The sequence below is a fragment of the Pinus tabuliformis genome, chromosome 1_1 (genome assembly GCF_031772625.1).
Source record: "Pinus tabuliformis cultivar Carrire ecotype Pingquan chromosome 1_1, CPIR1, whole genome shotgun sequence".
Taxonomy (NCBI): Eukaryota; Viridiplantae; Streptophyta; class Pinopsida; order Pinales; family Pinaceae; genus Pinus; species Pinus tabuliformis.
The window spans coordinates 25,076,360-25,089,871 of record NC_142297.1 but is presented as its reverse complement, the minus strand read 5'-3'; positions in this window follow the sequence as shown (position 1 = coordinate 25,089,871).

Below are 13,512 nucleotides of genomic sequence, written 5' to 3'. Positions count from 1 at the left end.
ATCAAAGGATCCAAGAGCTAGAGGAGGAGCTGGAGAAGTCATTACAGGACAAACAGGGAGAATCCACACTACCAACTCCCCCAACAGATTCTACAGCAGCAACAGGCTCTGGGGCAGCAGTGGCCCCTACAACAGCAAATACAGTTGACCAGCCCAGCATAGAAGAACTAACTAAGGCTGTTAAGCAAATGGAGCTACAAGCAGATGAGATAAGGAAGGCAAAAGAAAAACTGGCAGAGATAGATGCCAAGTATGACCAGTCTAAAATGACAGTGGCAGAACAGGGCAGACAGATCAAGACCCAAAAGGACAGAATCAAAGCCCTGGAGAAAGAGCTTGATCTCAAAAACACCATGGCTGAGATCAAGAGGATCTTATGGAATAAAATCACCCAAAGCATGATTAAACAGTGGAAATCACTCAAAACAATCCATGAACATATGGATTTAATTGTGCAAGCTCAGATAGATATCCAGAGGGCTAAGACAGCACTAGGAAATAGACCTGAACAAGCTAGCCAACTGATAGACTTTCTGAACAGGCAAGACAAAGATGAGCTGGCAGCAGTTGGAATCACCAACAGAACGGAGGCCATCCTTATGACCAAAAAGGTGCTAACGCTCAGAGGATATGTGCAGACAGCAGAAAGGAGGAGCTATGAGATACAGACTGAAGTTGAAGACTTCAAGCTCAGAATGCGGATGCTACAGGCAAGAGGAATGCCTAGCCTATTGAGCGGTACAGGGAAATTGATCAACAGAGATCAATTTACAAATAGGATGGCCGCGTACATAGAAAATCAAATCACTGCATCCAGCAGTGCTTCTGAAGAAACTGTTCCTCCTACAGGACAGAGTTTGTACACTCAGCTTGAAGGGTCATTTTTTATTGAAAATGAAGTTAATCATCTATTTGAAACTCCTCCAAGTTTTTTCAAATACACAGAGCTTGATGAGACATTGATTAAAATGCGAAGGCATCAAATGCCCAAGGAGGACTGGTGGCAAGCCATGCTCCAGATTCTGCCACAGTAGTTTCAAAACTCCAGGTCAAAAGCCAGCTCAGGTCACCGCAAGACAAGTATAAAGTGGTCAGTGACTGGAAAATATCTAAAAAGTGATTCATCACTAACAGTGACAGCTAGCCACATTTTGAAACACACGCCTTCAGCCGACTACAACTGCTACAAATTCAACAGCATCTGACAGATTTTGACAGCTAAAGGACTAAGAGCTATTACTGCATTTACTTCTTCATTTACTTCTTTGGCTACTGCTCACTAGCAGTTGGCAGCATATTTATGAGGCATTTACTCTTCTTTCAGATATTTTTCCAAATGTAAATCTGTATATATACCCCCCTTAGTAACGCATAAGGGGTTGCTGGAATTTTCTCTTGAATAACTTCCATCTGCTGTAATATTTTCAGAGAATTAATACAAAGGAGGAATGGAACTTCCAGAAGTTTGGTGTATTTGATGTCTTGTGGTGAAGGATGCATATTACAGGATTCCATGGGTGTTGCATAAAACTATAAGTATTCTCAAATCTCTTTGTCGTGTCTATTTTGAGTCTTTTGTTCTCTTTGTCGTTCTAATGTTTTACACTTGATAGCAAGGTGAAAGGATAGTACCAGGATTTAACCATGTTTACCCTGGACTCAAACTGAGCTATTATATATGTTTTCCTCATATACAGTAACAGAATTGTAATTCTTAATTGCTGCAATTCAAAACTGTGTTTTTATTGTAACAGTCATTCTCAGGGATTCAACTTTTGCCCCTAAGACCTCTGTTTTCTCTTCTTAAAGCTATCTGTTGGGAACATATAGATAAATAGTGAAAATTCTTAAATGCTTTCACTGTTCGTGCTACCTGTTTCCAGTCTTTTAATCAAAAATCTGTTCTATTAAACACCCAAATGGCCCTGTAAGTCCCATCTTTCATCTCGAAATTTCAAACACATATAGCTACAGACTCCATTGCCCAATGGTACTCAACCTCTCAGAAAACTACTTCATTGGAACCTAAAAGGAATTTCATCAACCAAACGCAAACAAAAAACAGTGCATAATAGCTAGCCTAAAACCCTATAACAAACAGTTACAAATCATAAAGAGAGAGCCCTCTCTGATCACAGTTTGGCTAGAAACAGTGATCCAAAGATTGGTTAGTGGTTACCCCGGCCGTATTCCCTTGGGAGTCATAGGGAACAACCTGGGTGTTAACATAAATGGCGACTCCACTGGGGAATAAGACTATTCAATCACTATCTATCTTCCAAAGCTTTCATCAAGCCTGAAACTAGCCAAGACATCTTAGGACTGTTTCTCAGTCTTAGGGAAGAGCTAACTAGGGAAACTTATCCTAGCCTTGAAACATATATAGTCATTCCAGAGTTCTTATTTAGCCCTTGTAAATACAAAACTTCTGCATAAAGTTCTGAAAGAACACTTAGAAGCTGGCTCCCAAAAGAAATCCAAGGCACACTAGGGCACACCCTGACCCTGATCAACCCATCATTGTTGATAACCCAAATATCATTCCAAAGAACATAAGGAAACAGCACAAGCAGGAGAGACCTGCTGATCCAGTTATAAGTTTAGACCAACCGATCCTCATACCAACTCCTTGTAAAGTCCTTTTCCGTTCCACACCTAATTCCCCTAGTTCATCATCAACACCTCAAAGTCCTCCTCTCCCATCTTCACCTTCTGCACATACTCTTTCAATCAGTTTCCCTCTTGTTACCCCTGTTATACCTGTGATACCAGCTGTTCCATTTGTTCCTATTAACCCTATAAATCCCATAAATATGGCTAACAGATATGCACCTCTGCAGATACCAGCCAATGCTCCAGCTCTACCCCAAGACTACCAAACTAGACTCTCATTTTTTGACTCCCAGGGCCCTATGACAGCTACCCAGCATGCTAAGAAGATGCAAGATCACTTTGAGACATTTGAAATAGATGATGACAGCGTTAGAATGAGAATTTTTGTCCAAAGCCTAACTGGGGATGTCAGAACTTGGTTTAGATCCTTGAATGCAAATTCCATTGCAACCTCTGAGGTTCTATACCAAGAATTTACCAACAGATGGGAGAAAAAGAGAGATCCACACCATATACTTGGTGAATACAACACTATTAGAAGAGGTCCCCAAGAAACGGTTTTGGAATATTGTGCTAGGTTCAACAACATATACAATGCTATTCCCCAGAACTTAAGGCCGCCTCCTGATTTGGCTCTTTATAATTTCCCTGATGGTTTTGATTCTGATATGGCCTATCAGTTGAGAGAAAGAGACCCTCCAACCCTTGCAGAAGCCCAAAGAGTTGCAGTCACTGTAGAGGCCAACCTAATTGCCAAAAGAAACAGGGCAAAGTTGGAAAAGAAGGTTGGTTTCAAGGAAGAGCCCTCTGGCTTTGATCAGAAGTTGGATGCAATACTAAACAGCATGAAAAGACTAGGTGAGAGAGTGGAATCAGTAGAAAGAAAGTCATCATGGGAAGCACCACAAAACAATACTCCTCGAAACCCAAATTTTAGGAGAACACAGAACACCAATATGGGAAAAACAGGTGCTGACCAAGATATCAGACCCCCTTTTCAAGAAAATTATGCAGAAACTTCCTCAGCTAATCAGCTCAATGAAGATCCTGAGATCAACTTAATAGGTCTGGATGGTAAAAGCCATGTTTTCCTAACACAAGAAGACCATGATGAGGATGAAAACAAAACATTCCAAACACAATCAGGAGAATCCTTTGACTTTAAGCAAGGATATGATACTGCTGTCTATGAAGTCCATAAGCAGTACAAACTAAGAAGTCGGACTGTGGATGCAAATCAGCCTGAAAAGGTAAAGGGGAAACAGCAATCTAAAGAAGACTCAATCACTGAGCCTAATGACAAAACAAACTGGCCTGCAAAGGAAGTAGTGGTTGAGGAGGTCACTGAATTACTGCCTACACCACAAGAGCCCACAGCAACTTCATCCTCTCACCCAAATCCGAACATCACCCCTCAAGACATGGGCATGAGGGGCAGGTTCCAAAATCAAGATGAAATCCAACAAGAAGATTCAATGAACAAGGAAAGGACCACTGCCCGTGACCCCAAAATGCAAATTGACAAACCCTTTGACTTAGGAGTAGAGATTGGCAAGTTAAAGGTAGCAATTCCCCTCTCAGAGTTAGCAAAGCATGACATATACAAACAACAGATCAAAAAATCCCTTCAGCTCACCAACAACAAAGATGATGTAAATGTGCTAGATGACACTCCAGAATTACTGTTTGGTCCAGAGGTAGATGGAAAAACAGTAGTCACAGGGGTTTTACCTTTTTATGTCAGTTTGCACGTTCATGATAAAATACTGCACAATGCAATGTTTGACTCAGGTGCATCTCATAACCTCATGCCAAAAGCAGTCATGGAAAGATTAAATTTGGATATAACAAGACCATACAAAGACCTGTTTTCTTTTGATTCTAGTCAAGTCAAATGCTTGGGCCTGATTAAGGATTTATGTGTGTCCCTGGTTCAATTTCCCAACAAAACCATTTTAATGGATGTTGTTGTTGCTGATATCCCACCCAAATATGGAATGCTCTTATCAAGATCATGGGGAGCCAAGCTCCAAGGCTCCCTGCAATTAGACATGTCATATGCAACCATCTCTGTCTTTGGACAACCCAAAAGACTTTATAGGGAAACACTCATGAAATACATGGTCAGCAGTGAAGAAAAGCCTCAAAATTTTCCAATATATGCTGTCCATTCGGACATAGACTCCTTCATCCTCTTCAATGACAGCACAAGCTCCTTAAACAATGACATTAAGACTGAAATACCCATACAGGAACAAAACATCGGTCAAATAAGTGACACCTGCCAAATTTCAATCAGCCCAACAGCACCCATTCACCCTCCTCTAGTTGTAAAAAATTGTCAAACAAAGGATGAAATTATCCTAGGAAACAAATGGGAAAAGAAACCTCAACTCATGCTCACATGGCCATCCCATGAAAAGAATTTAAGATCCCCTGACCAGCAAGATAGTCTGTGGGTCCTAGAGTTTGATGGCTCAGTTAACAAGTTAGGGGCAGGAGCTGGGGTGTGGATACATAACAAAGAGAAAGCCTGTGCACAAGGCCGGGCTTATAGATTGAACTTTAAATGCACTAACAACATGGCAGAATATGAAGCTCTGCTACTAGGTCTCAAGATTGCAAAATCATTACAAGCGCACAACCTCTCAATCATGGGGGACTCTGATCTAGTAATTCAACAAGTAAAAGGGGATTTTGTCACCAATGACAAAAGATTAAGGTCCTATAGGTCTGCTGTAATTGAAATATTAGAAACTTTCTCCGAGTTTGTTATCACAAAGATTCCAAGGGGCCACAATCTCCATGCTCATAGCTTGGCAACATTTGCCAGCACTTTCAAATTCCCACTGGAACCTAATAATTGTTTCACAGCTGAGGTCAGGTACAGACCCTCTATTCCAAACAATGTCAGAGAATGGCAAGTATTTGAGGATGACATGCAAATAAACAATTTTTTAACCCTGCAACAGGAGTTCACAGGATTAAATATTGATCTTGAGACAGCAAGTCAATCACAAATGCTTGAGACAGCAAGTCAATCACAAATATTTAATGAAGCATGTCAATCACAAATACAGTTTCAACAATCTGCTCACCCAATGTCACCTAGGACAGCAAAACAACTACTCAGCCCAACCATTTTCAACAATGAAAACATTCAACAAATTAAACAAATGGACTGTGAAGAGATGAGTAACATTGAAACTGAAATCATACAACTCAAAGACAACTTCCTCCCAGTGGGCCTTACCCCATTAGAGGATATTTTCGACTCAAATGACATCCCTAGGAAGCCAAAGATGCAGCCATTAGATGCAAGAATTGAAGAATGCAATATTGGCACTATGGAAAAGCCTAAGATAGTCAAGCTGTCCGCCTCTTTGCCCCCTGATCAAAAGCCCAAGTACATTGATCTCTTTAAAGAATTTCAAGATGTCTTTGCCTGGGGATATGAAGATCTCAAGTCCTATGACACATCTGTCATCCAGCATACCATCCCCCTCAAGCCTAATCAAAAACCATTCAAACAGAAATTGAGAAGAATCAATCCTGTGCTTCTTCCTTCCATTGAAAAGGAATTACAAAAAATGTTCAAAGCTGGGATCATAGCACCAATCAGGTTCTCTGACTGGATTTCAAATTTGGTCCCTACAAGAAAGAAAACTGGTGAGATTAGACTTTGTGTAGACTTAAGGAATTTGAACCTAGTGTCACTCAAAGACAACTATCCCTTACCCAAAATGGACCACATCCTTCAAAGAGTAGTAGGAGCCTCAAGAATATCATTGTTGGATGGCTTCTCAGGTTTCAATCAAATCCTGGTACACCCTGATGATCAAGACAAGACTGCATTTACTACCCCATGGGGTACTTTCAAGTATGTAAAGATGCCCTTTGGATTGAAAAATGCAGGGGCAACATTTCAGAGAGCAATGGACATTGCTTTTGCAAAGGAAATTCATGATTTCTTGGTCATCTACTTAGATGATCTTACACCCTTTTCAAAATCTGACCAAGAACACTTGAAACATCTGAGACAAATCTTCATAACATGCAGGAAATATGGTATTTCCTTAAACCCCAAGAAGTCTTTATTCGGCCTAGAAGAAGGAAAACTTTTAGGCCACATCATTTCGAAAGATGGCATAAGAATTGATCCAGATAGGATACAAGCTATCCTACAAATGCCTCACCCAAGGAATGTTAAGGAGCTTCAAGGATTCTTGGGAAAAATCAACTTTTTGAGAAGGTTTATCCCAAATTTAGCAGAATTAATCAGATTACTAAACAATATGCTAAAGAAAGATTCAAAGGTCAAATGGACTGTTGAAGCAAAACAAGCTTTTGAAAGTATAAAATTGGCCTTGACTCAAACCCCAGTGTTAACTAACCCTCAGTTTGACAGGGATTTCATCATTTTCTCCTTTGCCTCCCAACACACCATTGCTGCTGTTTTATTACAGAAAGATGACCATGGGAATGAAAAGCCCATTGCTTTTTTCAGCAGAGCTCTTAGAGATGCCCCCCTAAAGTACCAAATAATGGAGAAACAAGCCTATGCCTTGATCAAAGCCATCAAAGACTTTAGGATTTACATCCTTTACTCCCATGTTGTAGCTTATGTACCAAGTCCTATTGTCAAAGACATTCTCACACAAGAAAACTTAGAGGGAAGGAGGGGAAAATGGATTGCAAACATACTTGAATTTGACATTGAAATAAAGCCTACAAAGTTGATAAAAGGGCAAGGTTTGGCTAAGTTAATGACAGAAGCAAATTTCCAAGCCTTAGATATCAACCAACTGGACAGTGAAACAGAGCTGGCGACTCCAAAGATCAATGTAGCCTTTGAACAATCTCCATGGTACTCTGATATCTGTTATGTGTTACAAAACCTGTGTGCTCCCCCAGGACTGTCCAGAACTAAGTCTAGGTTCCTAAAAATGAAAACATCCAAATTTTGTGTGTTAGATGAGAATCTACTCTGGAAAAACCATGAAGGTATTTTGCTGCACTGTCTTCTTGAGAATGAAACTGATAAAATTATGCAAGAATTCCATGCTGGAGACTGTGGTGGACATTTGTACTGGAAGTCCACTGTGGACAAGATATTAAGGGCTGGTTATTACTGGCCCACTATGTTCTCAGATATGAAGAAATTCACAACATCATGCCACAAGTGCCAACTGTTTGAAGGCAAAAGACAGCTGCTGCCACTTCCTTTGAGGCCCATTGCAACAGAGAGACCTTTTCAACAATGGGGCTTGGATTTCATTGGAGAAATTCACCCCTCATCTTCAGGACAACACAGATGGATTCTAACAGCAACAGACTACTTCACCAAGTGGATTGAAGCTGCCCCATGCAGACAAGCAAATGACTCAGTGATCATTCAATTCTTAGAGAACAATATACTGGCTAGATTTGGCTGCCCAGACAAGATAATAACAGACAATGCTGCTGCCTTCAGATCCAAGAAAATGGTAAACTTTTGCCATAAATTTCATATTACTTTGGGCCATTCTACAGCTTACTATCCTCAGGGAAATGGTCTTGCTGAATCATCAAACAAAAGCCTGATAAGCATCATTAAGAAAGTGCTGGAAGAGAACAAAAAGAACTGGCACAAGAAACTAGTAAATGCTTTATGGGCAGACAGATTAACCACCAAAAGATCAATTGGGACCAGCCCATATGAGTTAGTCTACGGATTAGAGGCCAGATTTCCTTCATCACTAGGGGTGCCAGTTATGAAACTTCTACAAGAAAGTCAAGCAGAGCCAAATGACATGCAAAGAAGGATCAACCAGATAATCTGTTTACAGCAGACCAGAGAACAAGTTTTCAGCAGAGTGCAGATACTACAAGAGAAACTGAAAAAGGCCTTTGACAGAAGAACCAAGGCAGAAGACTTCAATCTAGGAGACAAAGTTCTAAAGTGGGATGCAAGAAGAGAAGACAAAGGGAAACATGGGAAGTTTGATTCTTTATGGAAAGGACCATTTGCTGTCCAAGCAGTACAAGGTAATAACACTTATTTCCTTAAAAGTTTGACTGTGACTGAACTAGATGAAGGTCCTGTCAATGGCAGGATGCTGAAGCACTATTATGATGGTTCAATATGATAAGGATCCAAAGGTTCATTGTATATATGCAATTGTACATATTCTCTTTTGATTTAAATTGTATAAAGAGGTTTTCCTAAGTGCTGCAACTAGCAGAAACAGGCAGATAATATCAGAGGTTCTCCAAGAAAGAAGCACACAATTTTGACAGGTTACATGCATCAGATCTCAAAGATTAAGATGGACAATCAAGCAACAAGGCAATCTGACCTACTGTTCTTGGTCTTTCAAAAGAAAAACCATCCCCATGTGGAGCCACTGTTGGATACCTATTGTAATAAGGTCCTCAATATTTGAAGTATTTCACACACCTCTGATTTCCTGGAAATATGGGATCTTTGTAGTAACAAAGCAGAGCATATTTGGATTTTCAATAATCAATCATGAAATATGAAAAACAGACACGACAAAGAGATTTGAGAATACTTATAGTTTTATGCAACACCCATGGAATCCTGTAATATGCATCCTTCACCACAAGACATCAAATACACCAAACTTCTGGAAGTTCCATTCCTCCTTTGTATTAATTCTCTGAAAATATTACAGCAGATGGAAGTTATTCAAGAGAAAATTCCAGCAACCCCTTATGCGTTACTAAGGGGGGTATATATACAGATTTACATTTGGAAAAATATCTGAAAGAAGAGTAAATGCCTCATAAATATGCTGCCAACTGCTAGTGAGCAGTAGCCAAAGAAGTAAATGAAGAAGTAAATGCAGTAATAGCTCTTAGTCCTTTAGCTGTCAAAATCTGTCAGATGCTGTTGAATTTGTAGCAGTTGTAGTCGGCTGAAGGCGTGTGTTTCAAAATGTGGCTAGCTGTCACTGTTAGTGATGAATCACTTTTTAGATATTTTCCAGTCACTGACCACTTTATACTTGTCTTGCGGTGACCTGAGCTGGCTTTTGACCTGGAGTTTTGAAACTACTGTGGCAGAATCTGGAGCATGGCTTGCCACCAGTCCTCCTTGGGCATTTGATGCCTTCGCATTTTAATCAATGTCTCATCAAGCTCTGTGTATTTGAAAAAACTTGGAGGAGTTTCAAATATAATGTATGGCAGTGGATGGGACCCGGTTGACTCTTTCTGAACGACTTCTCTTGAACATATGGCGACACTGATGCGATGGATCGGTAGCATTACCCCAAGTATGGATGGTATGGCGAGACCATGGTGATGTGACCGGTGAATGAAACAACCCAACCCGATTGTGGTACGGAGGAAAAGTGTCATGTTCAAGAGCGACCTGCTACCATCAAAGTTCTCTTTAGTTTTCTCCCAATTTTCCCCAGTCATTGCTGACCAGTACCTCTTTATTTTTGTCAAGCTTGAGGAGGATAACATATGCTTGTTCTATAACCTGCCCTTCGGGCAAGCCCATCGCTATGTTTTAACGAGCCTAGCGATAGTGAAACTCGTTCTCGTCTAAAGACAAGTTTGTCGCTATTTAGTGATTTTAACGAGTCTAACGACAAGGATAACTCGGTCCTTTTCATTTTTAGAGAGTCTTAAAAGGTACATAAAGTTAACTCCAAAAGTCCTTTTTCATCATCTAATCCCTTAAGTCCGAAAAAGTATAAAACAATACAGAAGAGATGAGTTTTCGATAGTTTTAACGAGACGAACAAAACAAGCGCTCGATCTTTTTGTGCAATAATCCCTCAGGTCCAAAAAGATTAAAATCTAGAGGAGGGATAGCACTTCCGGTCGTTTTAACGAGCTGGAAGGCCAAAACTCGGCAATCTTTTCATATTTTACGAGTCAGTTGAAAAGAGCTTAAAGAAGACTTGTCTTTTGAGGAACGAGTGATAAACAGAGTTAGCAGCTGATTCCAGGTACAGGTTGGAATTTTCCAATCACGGCAGTGTCACAAGGATGGCTAGGTGAAACCACTCTTCGCAGCTGTTCCTCAAAATGGGTAAACAATCATATGGAGGTGAACGATCGGCCAAATGAAAAGTGGAGGTGATGGTGCAAACACGACCAAGGCTTTAATGTTGAGATTGCAACAAGATGATGGAGCTTAGTGAAAAGAGTCGCCTTCACTAAGTGGGCCCGCAGGCTATTTTTGGCGCAAGTCTATTTTTAGACATATGGATCATGTCTATGTTTATGGATGATTGATCAAGTTGGGAAAAATAGATGGACTTCTATTTTTGATGAAAGTGTGAGTGATCACAGTGTGAGTGATCAAGTCTATTTTTAGACTGGCTGTCAAAAATAGAAAAGTCAAATATTATTATCTCACAATAATATTTGGACTATAAACTTAATCTTATTCTCTTGAAGCACTTCAGTTTGAGCTACAGAAGTGGCACATGCAGCTGTCAGAAGGAAATTCGTTTTTCTTATGAGTCAGTTGAGTTGTTGCATGCATGACTTCAGTTAGAACTCAAGTGAGTTGAGTTTAGTGGACTGGAGGTACAGTTGATGGAGTTGTGTTCAGTTTAACTTAGTTAAACTGGATGTAGTTAGTCTAACTGCAGATAGACTAATGATGAGTTGTTAAACTAATTATTAACTCATAATACAACTAAAGAATACATCAGTTAACTCAGTTGCATGTCAGTGCATGTTCAGTTCAACAGGGACAGGTGGTAGAGAATCAGATTGCTATCAGTTGTGACTATAGTTGTGCACCAGATCTTGCACAATCAAGGGATTGAGTATGCCAATGAGTTTGCTCACGTATTTGGCCCGCATTTTAGCCTTTTCTCACGTCCACAAAGAGTGAGTGACTATTTTGCAGGTGAAAATCGAGTTTAGGAAGCAATTCTCATCAGTTCTTGAGCAGGTATTGAGCAGTGGAGGCAGGCAAGCAGTGGAAGAGATTTGGAGATCAGAACTGAGTTGTATTGTGTGTAACAGAGGTGGAGATACTTGTGAGAAGTATTATGCTGTGTAATGTTACATGACTCAATCATTAATATACAGATAGTGTGGGGTTTTTAGCGAGATGCTTTCCCCGTGATACAAACTGTGTTAATGTGTGAATGCTCTTGATGTTTTATTGTTATTGATGCTGCTATATTCTTGATCAACGTAGAGGAGCTTATGTATTGTGTATGTTTTCCGCATTAGTACATGATCAGGATAATCTCCATTGAATATGTGTTAAATTATTCAAAATTTCTACATGGTATCAGAGCTAGATAATTGTAGAAAAAGTTTCTACATGGTATCAGAGCTAGATAATTGTAGAAAAAGTTTCTACATGGTATCGGAGCAGCTTGATTTGTAGAAGAGATTTTTACAGGATATCAAGCGAGGATTGATCATCAGATCTACTATTCAGGAAGTGTTTACATTCTATTTCTCTAGGCAGAGCCTGTAATCGGGCCAGGTAGCCTCTGGATTCATCCTTCCTTTGGAAGGTGAGATATCCGGTGAATGCCCATACAGTCAATCTCTGTACGAGAAATATTGTGTTCTCACGAATTCTAGATCGGAAGCAGTTGAGTTTGGAGCTGGTGGAAAATCGAATTTGCAGCAGTGTTGTTGAAATGTCTTTCAACAGATTGCAAATGTTATTCCAAAGCAAGAGCGACCTGGCGCTCAAGGATAAACTCAGTAACAATAAAGGTGAGAATGGATCTTCATCAAAGGTATCTGATGAAGAGAATTGCGCTTTGGCTGCCAAAGCAAAGAAGGGGAAGAACAGGAAAGCTTCTCATTCCGGTGCGAAAGGCAAGAAGCAGGATATGTCCAAGGTGAAGTGTTTTCACTGTCACCAGCATGGACACTATTCCACAAATTGTCCGCAGAAGAAGAAGAACAAGCAAGTTGTTGGATCTGCAGGGGGAGAGGCCTTAGCTTCTCAGTTTGAGCTTGATTTTTCATTGATCGCATGCTTGGTTTCAATTGTGATGGGATCAGTGTGGTTCCTGGACAGTGGTGCGTCTTTTCACATGACGGGAGATAGAGATTTGTTCTCTGATCTGGAGGACAAAGATCTTGGAGTGCACATCGAGATGGGCGATGATGGTAGATACAGTGCGACCGGTATTGGTACCATTTCCTTTGAGAGGGAGTCTGGTAAACCCTTTGTATTGAAGGAAGTCATGCATGTTCCAGGATTGAAGAAGAATCTCATCTCAGTGGCGATGTTAGAAGACAAGGGGTATGATGTTGTTTTCAGCGAGGGAAAGGCCTTCCTGCGCAGCAAGACAACTGGTGAAACCCGGAAGATAGGGGTTCGAGTGAGGAACCTTTATCAGTTGCATGTAGATGGATGCGCAGCAATGGCAGGCAAGGCAGAAGGATTGGTGAGCCGGGATGATGGCGAGTTGTGGCGCAGGAGATTGGGTCACCTTCACCATGGAGCCTTGAAGATACTGCAGCAGATCACTACAGGGCTTCCTAAAGGCACACTTGCGCAGTCAGATCAGTGCAAGGGGTGTACTTTGGGGAAGTTTTTGAAAGCCACCTTTCACGAGAAGGATAGTCGCGCCACGACAATCCTTGAGAGAATTCACATAGACGTGTGTGGACCTTTCTCAGTTGCTTCGACAGCAAAACACAGGTATTATGTGATTTTTGTTGATGATTTCTCTCGTAAGTGCTGGATCTTCTTCATGCAGAAGAAGAGCGAGACATATTCAAATTTCTGTGAATTCAAAGCACTGGTCGAGAAGGAGTCGGGGAAGAAGGTGAAGGCTCTTAGGAGCGATAATGGTGGTGAATACATCTCGGACGAGTTCAAGGATTTCTGCAAGGCAGAAGGGATTCGTAGAGGGCTCATAGCTCCCCATAACCCACAGCAGAACG